The 17,860-nt window shown below is 40.1% G+C and overlaps 1 protein-coding gene across 1 annotated transcript in view; it reads left to right on the forward strand.

Moving 5' to 3' along the window:
* sox4a (SRY-box transcription factor 4a) overlaps positions 1-17,860 on the forward strand; it is a 122,109-nt gene that overhangs the window by 61,020 nt on the left and 43,229 nt on the right. The window contains exon 4 of the mRNA XM_077548328.1: positions 11,037-11,097. The gene's annotated coding sequence lies outside the window, so the exon portion shown is untranslated. The remainder of the gene's footprint in view (positions 1-11,036; positions 11,098-17,860) is intronic.

Below are 17,860 nucleotides of genomic sequence, written 5' to 3' on the forward strand. Positions count from 1 at the left end.
TGTCGTAGTAACAGTAGTAATTGGTGGAGGCATCCATTGATTGGAAGCCACATCTGGATAGACTTGGAATGGTCTTTTGATCAGGTCAAAGGTTGCTTTTTTTCAGCCGAGCGAATTGACGAATATCGGCATCGGCCATTTTGAAGAATCATATGGCCAATAATAGATCAATAAAAAAAAAAAAAAGTTAACTTCAGGGAACTAATTTACGCCATTCACTGCCAATGACGGCTATAGACGTAAAAAAATCATTTGAACTATTTCTATTAGTTTAACTTTTTTTTTTTTCACTTTTGTTAACAAGAGTATGAAAACCTAGAAGAAAATTATTGTACATTTAGAACAGATATAAAATTTGTGATTAATCGTGAGTTAACTATTGAAGTCATGTGATTAATTACAATTACAAATTTTAAATAATCTTTTCTTTAAAAAAAATCAAAATAAAATAAGATTATTTAAAAAATTTTTTTATAGGTTTTCATACTCTTGTTAACAAAAGTGGAAAAAAAGTTAAACTAATAGAAATTGTTAAAATTAATTTTTGACGTTTATAGCCGTCAATGGCAGTGAATGAGTTAAATTCGTTTTTTTTTCAGATCCTCAGCAGTAAATATTCTCTGATTTCTGTAGTTTTCCATGAAAGTAGATTGTTTATGCTTTGGAAGACCAATTTTTCCACATATTACAGACCAAACCAGAAACTGCATCAAAATGAATCTAGTTTGAATCTCGTCTTAAGGAAATCTATCAGCACCTTCGGAAAATAATAGTAATAATAATAATAATAATCCGTTTTCAAGTGAAAATTGTTAGTGGTTATCATTTCTCGGGATGTCCATAAAGTCACAGCATTCTCGTGAAAATGTTGTCAACACGTTCGGCCGACGTGGCCCGAAAAACAAAATGCGTGAAAACGGCATCAAAACAAACTTATCGGCAGATCAACTCCAGTAATGATTGTTGGGGAAAAAAAATGTTGTGAGTGTTTTTTTAAAATGATGTGCGGCCTCCTGCTGTGACGCTAGTAGTGTTTGTGCATATTTGTAGCGCCGTCTGCCATCATTGTTGTTCCTCATCTTCCTCGCCAGTAATACTTTTGATGACTCCTTTTGTCTCCCGCTGTTTGGTTTGTTCCCATTCATCTTGTCTCTTTAAAAAAAAAAAAAAGATGGACACAGGGCGGAAGGAAGGGGATGGAGGCGGGCAGGGTGAGCGGCTCGGGCTAACAGAAAAGCTTCGCAGCAGGCCTTCGTTCCATTTATCAATGTCGAGATTTCAATCACAGCGCGACGTCTTTAAAAAAAAAAAAAATATCTCGTCTTCGCTCGCCCACCGAACAAAACAAGATTAACTGAACTTAAATGCAAAAGCTTTTCCTTTTAACGCAATTTGCACATTTTCTCCTACTTCCGCCACTTGAGGTCTTTCCTTTTTAAAAGAGATGGAAGCTAATAGAATAATAATGACAAAAGCTTTTTCAGCTTGGCGGCCTTGAGGTTGGTTGTTACTATGATTCTTATTTTTAAAAGGTTTTTTTTTACTTTTTCATCTCTTTCAAAATATGCATCCACAGTAATTTTGTTAAAAGCAATCTGTCTACATGAAGAGACATTTTACAGTTTGTCAAGTGCTTGGCAAAGAAACAGGTGGCGCTATATTTGGTTTTCTCGTCAGCCCTCTTCTTTGTGGCAGCCAATCAGATCGCGCCAGCCACTCAATTGGTTTGTATTTAATGACTTGTTTTAGTCTGTCGGTTAGTCGTGTCATGTTTCCTGTTGTAGTGAATGTTTGTTGCTACTCTGAATTATTATTATTATTATTTTTACTCATTGAGCATTCTTATTATTATTATTATTATTTTTTACCTTTTTGTAAATGACTATAATTTTTGTAAGACTACTTCCATGCATTGGGTGACACTTCTGCCACTAACTCCACCATTAAAACCCAAATCCCCGACGATGACAGGGTGGACATTTTTCGTAAATGGGGTGGACATTTTTCGCATGATTAACATTCACTTGGCCTCATGATTCATTTAAGGAGTGGATTGTGTCCTGTGAAAGAAATTGATTTAAAAAATTGTTTTTATTATTTTTTAAAAAAATCAATTGTTCTTTCACTACGACAGGGTGGACAAGTTGACTTCACATTGCTACAAACATGATGAAAAGGACAAATTTCTGAAAGTTTTTTTTGAGTGGACATGTTAAGCTTTACTGCACACACATGATGAACATTACACATTTCCGAGGTTTATGTAATCAGTTGCTCTTTTGCTATGACAGGGTGGACATGGTAGGCTCAACAACACATTCCTGCACACATACAGTGTGATGAAATCTACAAATTTCTGACAAATTGATGAAAAAAAATTGCTCTTTCACTATGACAGGGTGGACATGTAAAGCACAAGACCGTACTACACACAGGATTAAAAGTACACATCTCTGAAATGTTTATGAAATCAGTTGCTATTTCGCTTATGACAGGGCGGACACGTTAACTTTTTTTTTTTTTTCTCTTCTGGACACGTTAACTTGACAACATAGTACTTCATGTGATGAATAATGACACATTTTTGGTTCATGAAATAAATAGCTCTTTCGCCATGACAGGGTGGACATTTTAAACTTGAAAACACATTACATACCAAACCCATATGGTGAAAATTACAACATGATTAATTATAAATTCCTGAAAGGTTTATGAAATAAATTGCTCGTTCGCTATGACAGGGTGGACATGTTAAGCTTGGTTATTTCTCAGCGCCGCAAAGCTCCTCGCGAAAGTAGCTCGTTTTGAGACAACCGACTACGTGTCAATGTAACGCCCTTGAATAGAAACGTCTTTGTACGCGTGCATTCATGTTGTCATTTCTGGGTCCCTTCCTCATTCCGGCCTCCATATGGCATACGCAGATAGCGTTCTTTGGGCCGTTTGTTGGCTCGGCTTTAATTAGCGGATTTGCCGCTAATAAATGGAGCTAATTAAGAGGGATCGGAGCGCTTGCACACTTCCCACTGTTTTCGCCGCGTACGCGCGCGCGTGCGTGAGCTGACGGTGGATGCCGTCACCTTGGTAACCGTGTTAAATAGATTCCAGAGGTGGAATCTGCTCGAGCCAACGTAGACATGGTATGAAAATGGCAGGACAGATGCAGGTATGCGCTTTTTTGGCTCGGTCACTCTCGCCCACTACCTCACAACCCTCCCTCCCGCCCGACTCACACTCATGTGCAGACAGCCTCTCGCCTCAGGCAATGTAGATATGACCGTCATAATCACATCACACCCACCCCCCAGTTCTCCAATAACAATAACTCTGCTCAGGGATGCAAATAATCTGTACGTCCACATATCTTATTATGGCAATCAATAATAACGAAGCGCACACGCACACTAAAATAACACCCCTGTCACACTAATGAGAAAGTATGGCACATAACCACGCATTGCGTATTGTTGTTCTAGTGTAGTAGTTTCAGGAACATTTAAAAAAAAAAAAAAAAAAAAAAAAGGCTCACAGGGTGTGACTACCCCCACTGAGAGGAACCAGTTGAGGTGGCTCGGGCATCTGGTTCGGATGCCTCCTGAACGCCTCCCTGGGGAGGTGTTCCGGGCATGTCCTACCGGCGGGAGGCCCCGGGGACGACCCAGGACACGCTGGAGAGACTACGTCTCTCGGCTGACCTGGGATTCGCCTTGGGATCCCGTCGGAGGAGCTTGCTGAAGTGGCTGGGGAGAGGGAAGTCCGGGCTTCCCTGCTAAAGCTGCTGCCCCCCGCGACCCGACCCCGGATAAGCGGAATTGAAGACGGAACGGAACGGGTGCGACTACTACGGCGGTGTATTAGGGCCACGTATAAATCTATATTTTTTTTAGAGGGCAGGGGGCAATAAAAATTGTAAATTTGCGACTTTATACAGTGGCAGATTTGCGAGAGAAAAGAAACTCACAAACTTGAGAAATACACGTAGCATACTACTCGGATGCCGATACTTTTCGATCGGGTTTTCAAATACGGTGATAGCAATGGCTTTAACCATATCATGTTAAGCACTTTGAAGTGTTTGGGTACTGCCAGCGAAGGTCCACACAATGAGGATCAAGCATTTAGGTTAATTTGCTCAAATAAATATTGACGTTTCCAGAATTATTATTTACACATTCATACATTTTTTTTGTAGCTAAGTTGACGTGTTGAATCTGCTGCTCTCCGTCATTCATTTGCATTTAACGTAGCGTAACGGGTATAAATCAGTACAAATATGAGTGCAATAAAAAATTTATATAGCAGTAAAAATGTTTGCTTATTAATTAAATGTACAATACTGTTGGCATATCTATGCACGTATAAGGGCAGCTGTTTATGTCTAAGTTTTTTTTTCTTTTGTAAAGGGGTAGGACTCGAAAAGTTTTCTACTTTTTCTTACTTCCTTTTGAACATGCCAGCTGTGCTAAAGTTTGCTAGCTTCTGATTGGTTAGTGTTTCGTCAGGGGATCAGGAAGTGTTGTCGCTCTCGCTGCCGTGTATGACGAGTAGAGTTGAAATTAAGAATGAATCCGCCTCCATCCTGCCTTTTCATTTTATGTTCCATTAACCACCAATGAATCCTCTCATTATTTGTCGTAAGTTTTTTTCTTGAAAATCTGCCACTTTATAAAGAGTTTTTTTTTTTCTCTCAATATTGAATATTGCCTCCGCCCACTAAATAAGATATATTCACACGCCGTCGTATAACTATAACTCATTTAGTTTCAACCAAAAATAATTCCGTCGTCTTTCCGTTGGTAGTCATCAAATGGAACGCGACAAAAGCTCAAATTGTTGTTTTAGTTCTGGTGGCAGTAATTATTATTATTTTTTTCTCCAACAAGGAAAGCGGGTGATCCCATGAGCGTTCCGGTTGCGCTCGGCCCCGGTTCTGATGAAATGGAGGCAGCGTTACTGCTGACTTTGTGATAACACTCGGACCCCCCCTCAGACGCATCCGTCGCAAAAGTGACTGCGGATTCGTTTTTTGTTGATGTTTTTCTACTGTTTAAGTGTCGATAAGTAAGCGTGTGCGGAAGATTGCTGATTTGGGCCAGGGGTGTCTGTTAATGAAATCCTTTGTGCTGCTCTGATTGGCTCATCAATCAAACAGCAGCTCCTGCATTACCCATAACCCCTTTCTGCTCTCTCCAGGTGGTGGATTACTGTGCGGGCACACAAAGCAAAATGTAAAAAAAAAAAAAAAAACGGTATTTTTAACAGAAACACGCGGGGCCCGGAGTTGAGGTCTTCTAAGCACATATTTGCATTTGCGCTAACAGGAACTACAAACAGCCCGCGGCGCCCCTAAAAGCTCCACGTCAGGAGTTTTCTCCACGTCGCTGTCATCTTGATATCCATCCGCAGAATGAACGAGACAATGAGACAGTGAATGCATCATCTGCATTAATTTCTGCTTGATTCAAAGTGTCGTGGTTAAAGAGGGCAAAAGGGGAGACGGGGGAAATGTGACGGGAGGTTTCAGGGTGTGTTAGCACTCGGGGGGGGGGGGACTTCAGCCCAGAGGTTTTAGAGAAGCACACATATTCACGTTTCCCCTAAGATTAGAAAGAGCAGACACACACGAGCGCACATAATCACATTCTCACATATGCACGCTCATGCAGAAAAAGTCACCCCCCCGCCCTCCGTGCACACATAATGAGGCGAAAGTCCCAAACAACAGTTATGAAATCCAACGAGGCCTATAACAAAGCTTCCGCAGTGATGCAATCGCTGGAGTTGTGTGCGGGTTCGGACGGCACGGAAGATGAAAAAAAAATGGAAACAAAATGATTGCAAACTTGGAGAACAAAGATACTGTACAATGACAATGTGCTTACTATGTATAATAAGTGTGGAGGACCAAAAAAAAGGAATAAATAAATGACTGAATAAAAACTACAAAAATTACAATTAACTCTTTGACTGCCGGACGTTTTCAGAAAAGGGATGCCGTGGGTGCCAGCCGATTTAAGCATTTTTGAGTGATCTTTCAAGGTCCACAGAAAATTATGTGTTTGGACTATGGAAACACACATACTACCAAATGAAAGATTGGACTCTCATCTTTCATCAGAAAAAAAAGCTTGTTTCTGCCTTATTCCGTTTTTCAGTAATCAACAATAGAAAATGGTTAGTTTCACCTCTGTTTTGAAAAAAAAAACGTCTTTTAACGTCTTTGGCACTCCTCCATAGGATTTTACTAAACGTTATTTAACGTTTTTGGCAGTCAAAGAGTTAAAAAATTAAGAACAAAAAATTTATATAAATGGAAAAAAAACTACAAAAAATATATATCCATAAATAAATAAATGAATAAATAAATAAAAGTTAAAAAAAATCAAATAAATCAGATTAAAAAAAAATCTAAATGAATACAAAAAGAAAAATATATAAATACAATTAAATATCAATCGCTAAATAAATACGCCCTGCCCTCACATTTATTTATTTCACGCTGCAGACGCTCTGTCAGGTCGAAATGGTATTCAAATGAAGGGGCGGTCCTAAGCGTGTCTTGGGTTGGGCTCCACCGTTGCTAAAAACTTTCCAAGACTTGCTGTCTGTCAACTGAAATCGACATCACAGGAGATCAAGAAACGGGTAGCGGCCAATTATGGCTCACCTGTTTTCTGGGTTTGGTCATGTGGTGTTGGCAAACTGAGCCACAACAGTACTCGATATCCGTATCGGCCGCCCTCTTGTGGCCGTTTTGCAATCAGGAACTATAAATTAAAAGAATAGAGAATTGCTGTAAATCCTATATTGGGTTAAATAGGTCATTTTTATTTATTTTTAAATAAATAAATAAATTGGGGGGGGGGGGTTTATGTATCAAAAGTACTAGTGGTATCAGTACTTAGTATCGGTGACTTCTCAATCCTTGCATTTGTGTGGTATTTCATATTGTTTTGCAAATAAGATGACATCATTGTCAGGAAATATCAACCAAAAAGAAAATGGTCTTCCACAAGAAGCGGACAGGTGTTCTCTCGCCACCCCACCACCCCCCACCCCCCTCCTCGTCCTCCCCTTTTGTCCGACCTCTCGTTGCGCCTCTCCTGGCTGTCGTCCGCACAGCCTGTCGCTGTCGTGCGGCTCCGGGACACTTCATGACTCATCTGTCTGCCACATTGAGCCTGGCGCAGCAAAGCGAGAGGCGCAGAGTCCTTCTTTAGCCGAGGCTGAATCACTTTCCCAAAAATCAGGCAATCTGTGCTGTCTGCACCACCTCGAGCAGCTTGCTTGATTACACTCACTTGACTGTAGAACACTGGAATTGTGTTATCTACCATTTTCCTTTATTTCGTTTTATTAATTGTCGCGGCATCAACAATATTTTTTTCAACCAGTTCTTGTATTGAATTGCGCAGGTGTACCTAATGAGGTGGCCCAATGAGTTGAGTTTGTTAAAAATCGACAGCGGATTTGTAGGGCTGGGTTTAAAAAAAATCGATATTGAATCAATTTCATCGATTTTCATTTTAGCGCTCAATATCGATTGATAAAACCATGAATCAATTATTTTAATATTTTTTTCCCCCATAAATTCTTGAGAAAATAGAATTTTAAAGGACATTTTTTCGTATCATACTGTGTTCTTGAAATTATTATAAATTATTATTATTAGTATTTTCTACATTTATGGAAGACCTGACCTATTGCACTTTAAGACACTTTAGAATCTTTTTAGTTTTACAGTTAGTCAGTTAGTTATAAAAAACTGAATTTTTTTACATTATCTACAAGTTAAAAATATGATAAAGAAAAAAATTCCAACACTCCGGGGTACGCTCCAACCGCCTGTTTTAGCTAAAGATATTAACAAGCTTTCTCCGACAACAACAAAAAAACTTTCAAAAATATATAAGTTACTTTCATATACTGATAAAATGTCTTTACCCATCTCGAAATGGGAGACAGACTTGTCTATAGCACCGGAACCTGACTTTTGGATTCAAGTTTGTGAAAACGCATTTAAAATGACAAAACACACAAATTTACAACTTATCCAATATAAAATTATTCACAGAACATACATTACTCAATATATGATGAAGAAAATGGGACTCTCAGACTCCGACATTTGTCTCCAATGCTTACAAAACACTACAGACACTTATGTTCATGCTTTATGGTTATGTACTCCGGTTATGTATTTCTGGACTAAAGTCTTAGAAAAACTTTCCGCTATTTTGGACTGTAGGATACCTTTATCTCCAAACTTGTGTTTGCTCGGTGACCTAACAACAACTGACTTACCACATAAACAATTTCACTCTACACTTGTAGCCCTTACTATCGCTAAAAAAACAATTCTTGTTAACTGGAAAAATAAACAAACTCTGAATATCGACCAATGGTCTAACCTCATTATAAATCACATTTTTATGGAAAAAATATCTGCCTCAAATAAAAACCAAATATTATACCAAAATTTATAGAAACATGGTCTACGTATATAGAATTTTTTAACCTCATTCCGGTTACTTAATTCTGTTTGTTAGCGAGAGCCACTACATCGTGATAACTTACATTGATGTTTCTGCATTTGGCAATTTATTATTATATTATATTATTAGTATGGGATTTTTTTTTAATGGGCTTTAGGTGAACTGATGAATACACACACGCTCGCACGCACACACACACACACGCACATACACATTCTCACCCACGTACAAAAAAAAAAAAATATATATATATATATATATACAGTATATATATATGTGTGTATATGTATATATATATGTATATATATTTAAAAAAAAAAAAAACATTTATTAAATTTTTTAAATTTATTTGTTTTTTTTAAAAAAGAAGAGCAATGATGATGTCAAATCGAATGAACAATACTGAGCTCTCCTGGGAAAAAAAAAAAAAAAAGAAAGAATCTTTTTAGTTTTTATTTATGATGTTTGTGTAACACTTAAGTCATTATAACATGCATTCTAAAAAGAGTTGAGCCAAAAGTAACAATTATGGATCCAAAATGGAACAATCCACTTTTTTAACTTTCTCGGTTGTTGTATACAAATACCAATTTTTTGACCCAAGTAAAGCATTTGTCTCATATTTATGAATTGTTTTACACTAAAATACCCATTTCTTGACTCAAAATAGAGGATTGGTCCATTTTTGAGCCACCTTTTTTTTATGTGTGTGTTAATTTAATTAATAAACTAAATCATTTGACCAGCTACATTCTCTGCAAAATTTACTTTAGTATTAAAATGTCATATTTGTGGTGTTTTTATCATGTCCTTGATGTTTAAGAAGAATCGATGTTCCATGCTAAATGGATATCAGATTGAACTGACGTGAATGGAATCAAATCGGGGAAAAATCGAAATCGATTGAGAAAATTAGAACCGATACCCAGCCCTTGCAGATATATACAATTTATTGTGAGTCATGACATTGCCACCCAAATTGCCGTCGACAGCGGCAGTGACATGGCACGGATTACCTCTTGGCTCCTCATGTGCATAATTGCATGCGTAAATGCACCGCAGTTGGTCGTCGATGCGTTTAAACGACCATAGGTTGCACTGTGAGGTTTCGCAACCCTCGCCGAGCCAACTCGGGTTGGCCCGTGAGGCTCAGTGTGACCTGCCAAAACACACAGTGCAACACTTAGTGTGTGCTGTGACGTGTGTGTGTGTGCTGCATAATGACAGAGTGACTGATGAAGCTCTGGTCCGAACGGGCAGATATCCTGCTCTTAACAACCATTTCAGCATGCACGGCCATTCACCCAGAAAATGGTCGGTCCTTGCCAAAATGTGAATGCGAACAAGGCTCGGAGTCTGTAATGTGATTACTCACCGACGGGCTTTTGTACCGAAATGGGGGGTAGTACTAGATGGAATTTTGAAAGGAGCGGAGAAAATAAAGTGTGCGAAAAGTGGAAATGACAACCACATCGGCTTAACTTGTATTATTTTTGTATTATTTGATCCTGGTGCTGCAATGGACAAACATAATGATCCATTCTGGGTTGGGCCGTCTGGCACCATTCAAAAATGTTTTTAAAAAAAATTTCTGGCAGCTTTCTCAAAACATGCTATGTGGTGTTCCTCAAGGCGCCATTTCGGGCACAAATTAGTCTACTGGCTAAGTGTGCGCGGAAACCATAATCTCATAATAACGCATCCGAAATCCCAGATGAGCCGCTAATGTTTTAGTTGGACGAGAGCAAAAATTCCCATCACGTTATGTTTCAAAGATTTTTGGTTCGGGATTTGCTGAACAATCCGTTTATTACTTTGGTTGTCGTTTGCAGTTATGTTTTCGGTAATACTTGACACACATTCTGACTGCAGCTTTTCGGTCGCCGCCCATCCAATCATTAGACTGTCGTGCATGCCACTCATTACACTAGCGCCACTGATTGAGAATGTCGTCTAATTATATTTGAGTCATTTTGTGTCACATTTCTGAGTGGAAGATACAGAGGAAGAAAAAAAGCTATTAATAATTTTTTTTTTTTTTTTTTTGCGCAGGTTCCCTTTCTTTTAGTACTTTTGCTTGACGAACGCACAGATTTACAGGGGTGACCAAGTTCGGACCTTCGAGAACCACTATCCAGCCTGTTTTCCATGTCTCCCTCCTTCATCTTGCTGAATCTAATGATCAGCTCATCGGCAAGCTTTGGAAGAAGCCTGATAACGATCCTGATCGCGAATCAGGTGTGTTAGTGGAGAGAAACAGGCTGGATAGTGGCTCTCGAGGACCGAACTAGCCACCCCTGGATTAGGATATTTTGCACCACTGCGGGATGGGATGCAGTCGACTCATGGCCAATTGAAGCAGCTCCCCTCATTCTCATCCATGCATTAGATTGATGCGGTTGATGCATTCGGACGCACATGCGACGGCATTTTGGAGACTCTTACTGATCATTTTGCAGTTATCTAATGCTAATCTGTACATTCAACAAAACCATACGCAGCTCAGCTTACCTTTTTGGCCTCTGCTTGATTGTGTTTCAGATATTTTAGACCAGCGGCAGGACTTGATTGAAAGTGTCTGGATCTTCAGCCACCCAAGACGGTATGTAAATTAGCCACACTGTTGCATAAGAGCTCACTCACAAATAGGCATATAACAAACGACATGATGGGTGGGAAGAGAGACCTTAACTCATTGACTGCCATTGACGGCTATAGACGTCAAAAACTCATTTGAACTATTTCTATTAGTTTAACACTGTTTTCCACTTTTGTTAACAAGATTATGGAAACCTAGAATTTTTTTTATTGTTCATTTAGAACAGATATAACATTTGTGACTAATCGTGAGTTAACTAGTGAAGTCATGCGATTAATTACGATTAAAATTTTTAATTGCCTGACGCCCCTAATTTTTTTTTTTAATCGCGTCAGGCGACGTAATTAATTTATTATAAATTAATTTTATATCTGTTCTAAATGTACAATAAAAAAAAAAAGTTTTCATGCTCTTGTTGACAAACGTGGAAAAAATGTTAAACTAATAGAAATAGTTCAAATTAATTTTTGACGTCTATAGCCGTCAATGGCAGTCAATGAGTTAATATTATGTAGCAATTCATGTGTTTGCAATAACTGCAACAAATGTATTTTCCTTCAATCTCTTCAAATACTTTGAATAACTGAGGAAAAAAAAAAAGTTTGTCATTTCAAAAACACGCCGCATGTACAACAGGTCTGTCAACCATTGTTTTGTTTATTGCCTGAGAGCGGCATGTGCCAGCTCGGCAAGAGCTCCCCAGACTAGAAATTACTTTCCTCTCTTCTGCCTTCCTTTCTTTCTTCTTTCCCTCCCTGCCTCCAAGGCAGAGCAAGGCGATGAGGCTTCCCGGCAAACGCAATGATCAAAAGTGGCACGCGGGATGCCTACAGGTTCGCCCTGACATGAGAGGAAATTGTGCGCGCGGAAGGTGGAGAGTTCGCCGAGCTAGGTTGGAAGGGTCGAGGGGGGTGGGGGGTGAGAGAGACGCACACCCATCACTTGTCAAACGGGATACCTCAAGATTGCCGGAGATGTAAATAGGGATGCAGAGCGCAGGATGGAAGGTTCGAGGCATGAAAGGCAAGCAGACGAGAGCGAAATGAGTGAGGAAAGTGGAGGGGGGGGGGAAAAAAGGGAGAAAGTTGGAGAAAGCGTGAGGAGGGGCAAAGCGAGAGCCAGGGGATCGTCTTGAGTTGAAAAGCCATCATGGGTGAATAATTGAAGACAGGCTCGGCTCCCGACACGCTCGCTCGCGCGCGCGCGCACACTGGCAGACGTACAGTAAAGTCAAAGGCAGAGGTGGAGATGTGCACGGGGCCGGGTGAGACTGGAGCGTAAAATCTCGCCGTAATGAGGAATGAATATGTTATTCCTCAGCACTCAGTGGCAGCCGCTGCCTCTTTCACTTGGCTAAGAGAACAGAGCTCAAAGAGTTAACCAAATAACTCGCTTGTAAGTTCAATTCTCTGTGATTTATGCTGGAAACGTGCACAGGGCAGCCACACGGGTGTCAAACATGCGGCCCGGGGGCCAGAACTGGCCCATCACGCAGTTCAATCTGGCCCAGGAGGACAGAACACAAACTGCAGTTTTTCACTAAAATCAACTGTTGTTGCTCATTTTAACCACTGGGGGCACTGACAACTGATTTTGAAATGTGGCTGTTTATTTGGGAGTTGTTGCAAAATAAATTGCGCTCAGATTTCCTTAAGAAATGATTACTTTACAGTTTAATAATTAGTGTGAATATTGTCAAAATACTTATTTCTACAAAAACAAAACCGAAAAAACTAACTTGAGACCAAATCTGGGTGAAAGTGACCCCAAGATTAAAACGGTGTAAGGAATATTTGTTTTTTCTTGTCCGGTGCGGTATGAGCCAAGGAAAAAGTTTGAATTTAAAAGCCATTTTTAGTTTTTGATACGTAGTGGTTCTAGTTTTGACCTTCAGACAGTATTCAAAATGTTTTGATTTCGTTTTGGGACATGCTTTCTTTCGTGTGGCAAAAAAACATGACTAAGTGGTGTTCCTCAAGGCTCTGTGTGAAGAAACCATTATTTCATAAGATAGAAACACATTGCATAATTCAAACCATCACATCACTTTGCTGTTTAGGCATATATTATTTATCCTCAGTGGAAAACAACTAATAGTACTGCAGATTATTGAGTCACTTTCATGAGTTGAGTAAAACTAACTAACTCTGCATTTTCACTCATTTTTTACATTAATGGCAACATACGAGAAATGACATGATTTCTTGTTCACACGTCATGTTTAATGCATGTCCCAAATTATGTTCCATGTTTGTCTGTTTTTTTTTTTTTCATATATTCTGCCTTCCCCGCATCCCTCCATCCAACCAGGAGTGAGCAGACATTCTAATGTGCAGGCGCTGGCACTCCAGTGCTTTATTTGACCGCATATAAGACCAATTTGAGCCAGATTTATGACTTGTGGAGTCGCGTTATTCCAGTGATTTCCCAGACAGGACACAATTTACAGCTGCTGTGTGTGATACCTGCTCACATTCCAAATCTAAGAGCTGCGGCATTGCCTGGCGCGCGCCAAGGGAGTTGTAAGGAGCGCCTTATTTCCAGCAGCCTACCTCTTACTTAGCCCCCGTGTACATTCTGCCATTGAAAAGGAAGAAAGAAAGCCTGAGGCAACTTTTATCGTGCCTTCCTTCAATTACGCCATCGCCATAAAACAACACATTTAATCACACGATGAAGTAGTTCATCATTAATAAATGTCACATTTTGGCCAAACAATGGATTTCAATGCATACGGGGTGTTTGAGATCAATAAAAAATGATATAGGCCTCACCGGTGTCCAACCCTGCCCGCCGTGCATTCTAATTGCGGAAGAGGGGACTGGCACTGTTCATAACTTACCCAACTATTGAGACAAGCCCCTCTCGCTCCCCAGAGAGAGAGCAAGCGGTCTTGTGGAGTTGTGACAATGGATGGTAGCCTGCGCATAGATAGACGCTCACCACAGGGGGGATTTATGTGCCTTAAGGAAAACCCTGGCCATCCATGTTGGGAATACAGAGTATTAGCCAAATCCCTACAGTGGCGAGACTCCAGGCAAAGAGGCAAAGTCTGTTGTAAGTGCGGGAGGAATAAGACGGACTGGTTTCCCCACCGGGAAGAAAGATATGTCACCAGTGTGCCTTTGACATGGCTCTGACTTGACACGGAGGCTAAAAGATATCAGCCGACATATATTAGTAACATGGCCCGGTGATGGGGAGATAGCAGTGCTTTCAGCTCGGTATTCTCCGTGCTTTCCACCCAACATGAACAGGATTTGTTCAAATGGAAACAGAACTGGGGTGAGAATCCCGATGCGATTTTGTCATGGCACTTTGCCCACAGTAACGATAGTGGTCCAGTGAGATTCGACCGCTGTATATTCATGGCTTGGACTTGGTGAAAAGAACACATTACTCGTTGAAAATGTCATCTAATTTACTGTTTTTGTGCTCGGGCTAAAGTTATAGGAACTATGTTCAACTGAGTTGAGGAGTTTCATTTCGACATAAGTAGTGCCTTATCACTATCCTGTGGCATTTATTGGCAATTAACTCATTCGCTGCCATTGACGACTATAGACGTCAAAAATTCATGTGAACCATTTCTATTAGTTTAACAATTTTTCATTTTATTTCATTTTTTTTAATGAAAACCTATATATTTTTTATTGCACATTAATAATGGATATAAAATTATCATGCGATTAATTACGATTAAATGGCCCTTATTTTATTTTTTTTATTAGGCCCTCAGGCGATGACATTTTTTAATTGTAATTAATTACATAACTTCACTAGTTAACTAACGATTAATCACAAATTTTATATCTGTTATAAATTTACAAAAAAAAAATTCCCTAGGTTTTCATACTCTTGTTAGCGAAAGTGGATATATTTTTTTAAACTAATAGAAATAATTAAAATGAATGAAATAGCTGTCATTGGCAGTAAATGAGTTAAAAACCTCTTTGGGAAGTCATTAAGTTTAGGAGCTTCATCTGGCGTAAAGTATTCATGTGCCGTTATGTGGTATCTTGTTTGCCAAGGAACTATGTTAAAATCAGTTGAGGAGCTTAATTTTCACAAAAGTACTGCTTTATCACTATCTTGTGGCATCTATAGGCAATTAGAAAGCTATTTTCAACTCAAATTGACCGATATCCTCAGTCGCCACAAGTCTTTGCACTCTGCATAATACAAGCTGATGCCAGATGAAGTGGCTAGGGCTTGGGCATCTGTTTAAGATACTTCCTGGATGCCTCCCTGGTAAGGTGTTCCGGGCACAAACTACTGGAAGGAGAATAGGGGGAAGACCCAGGACACACTGGAGAGACTATGACCTCGGCAGAAACGCTGGATGAAGTGGCTGGGGAGAGTGAAGTCTATGCATTATCACACTTCCTATCTTTTGTAGAGCACTTTGGCACAGCATGTGGTTGTTTAAAAAAAAGTCAACAGTCTCCAATTTGGCATGGCAGTCCTGTTAGTTTTTTTTAGCCACATTTATTTATTGTGTTTTTTTTCGTTTCCCACCGTGCTATTTTTCATTGGAAAATGATTTTTTCAGTCTTTTTTTTTTTTTTTTTTTTTAATCTATCCGTGTATCATTTCTGCTGTTTGTTTCACATTGGCAGCTGTATATTCACATTGAGCTAAAATACACCACTACAAAAAAAGGCATCCTCTCAGGTTCTTTCTAACAAATTCTAAGAAACTAAATACGGGAAGAAAAAAAAAACCAGCAGAGAAACATTTTACTTAAGGAAGACAGGGAATGAAAAGGCTTGGAGGGTGCCTAGCAACAGTGCTGTGGATTGAGAGAAAGAGATTTTCAGATGGGAATTGGAACAATAGAGGGAGATAGTGTGTCCAGAGGCAAGGAACGAAGCGCTGCGATAGTGCAGGTGGCGAGTAAGTGGGCAAGAGAGGCAGAGAAAGCCTTGGAGAAGAGAGAGGGAGGATGGATGGAGGGGAGGAAGGGAGGGTGAGGGGGGGGGGTGTCTCGTCCTATTGCATTCCTGTTGCATCAGTTCAGAGTAACAAGATTTGGAGATGCAGGCTCAGACATATTAATAGGTTTTGCCCTGACGTCCACCCCCCGAACCTAACTCCTGCTTACACGCACAATTCTGCTCGGCAACACGGCTTGTCACTCACACGGAGGTCCTGCTTGTTTTGGAATGTGTGTGTTTGCGGGAAAGAAAGGGAGCAAAGAAAGCAAGCGAGTGACCGACCTGCGCCGGCACACTCACACACACACAAAGACGGTGACCTTGAGCAGCAGCGTATTGAACCATCAAGCAAAGAAATAAACACAACCAAGGCCAGTTTGACAACACAATATCTCTGTTCAAGCAAATTGAATTTAGATGCCTTCTTTTGGACCAGCCAGGACAAGCGTGGCCTCAATATTGGCTTTAGCGCCTCGCAAGAAGAACGTGGGCTCGCCATTGTTTGTCCAACATAATGTGGATATATTTTTCCACGGTATTTTGCGCCGCTCGAACAAAAAAGTCATCTTACGCGAGAACGCGTTTTAATCTCAACATTAAAGAGGGGAATGAATTGGAGATCATCTTGTGGTTTTCAGCCACTTTAATCTCCTCCGACTGCGTTCAAAACAAGCGGCTGAATTGGATCAACAAAACAACGGCGTTCTCTGGTCAGTTTTCATCGTTCTTCTCTTTCAGAGGTTTAGTACGATTGTTTTTTTTTTTTTTTTTAAAAAGCGAAAATGGAGCTCAAGTACTTTACACGCTGCGGGGCATCTTAAATCAGCATTCAACAACACATGTTGCCGTTGTGTTGCAACATCCACAGTATTTTTAGCAATGGTCTTCAAAAAAAGGGCTAATTTTCCTCATCTCCTGGCATAACATTTTTATGTAAATGCGCCAACATAAAATCAGACAGCCAGAGATCATTACCGCCTCTTCAGGGAGCTGAGCTGTTTTCTCATTTAAATGCGGCACGCCATTGAAGCTGAATGGATACACAACGCTGGCAAATTTCAATGAGCAGCTGAAATGAATTTCCGTGCTTATTTTTTCGTTTTGTAATTCTTACAAAAAGAGTGCAATGGAATTTATGCTGCAATTTATATTCACCCCAACTGTTAAATTTCAATTCAGCGTGAGTTTTTAAATCCGCCGATGCCTCGTAGGACTCGCATTCTCTTTTCACAGTGTTCAGAGCGCATCGAACCGGGGGGCCACGAGCCAGCACGAGGGGCGCTTCCTGCCGCTCAATCAATGTTTGATGTTGTCAACAACTGATACACGAGTCCATCTCTTGTATCCAAACATGTGCTCACGTCGCCGGGAAATTCAAGTGAAAAATTGCGCAAAATGCAAATTGCGTAAAAAAGCAAACTAATCATGGAAACGCATACATTCCGAAAAAACTCAAGTATCACAAAAAAAAACGTTTTTACGCTCTCGTGAGGTGGAAGTATATCTAAAGTGACCAGAAATCCTGAGTTATTTGAGCCTTGTGTCAGGAGTCGTGGCGGATTTCGCCAGTTCCGTTTTCGTCCCACTTTTTCGCAGGTCTTTAGTCCGTCAAAACGTCACAGTTGTCATAGCGATTCATAATTTAAACCAATTAAAAAGGTGTTTAATTGTTAAATTGCTAGCAGGCGTGTTTTCGTCACATCCGAATTTAAGCTACTCCCTACTTCCGGGTCTAAGAATCATGGGAAATGTAGTGTGCTAGCGTAAAAGTGCGGTCGCCGGTCAGAACCGATACAAGATGAGCTTTTCAAGCGGCCGTTTTTCCAATG

Source organism: Vanacampus margaritifer, chromosome 17, assembly GCF_051991255.1.
Source record: "Vanacampus margaritifer isolate UIUO_Vmar chromosome 17, RoL_Vmar_1.0, whole genome shotgun sequence".
Lineage (NCBI taxonomy): Eukaryota > Metazoa > Chordata > Actinopteri > Syngnathiformes > Syngnathidae > Vanacampus > Vanacampus margaritifer.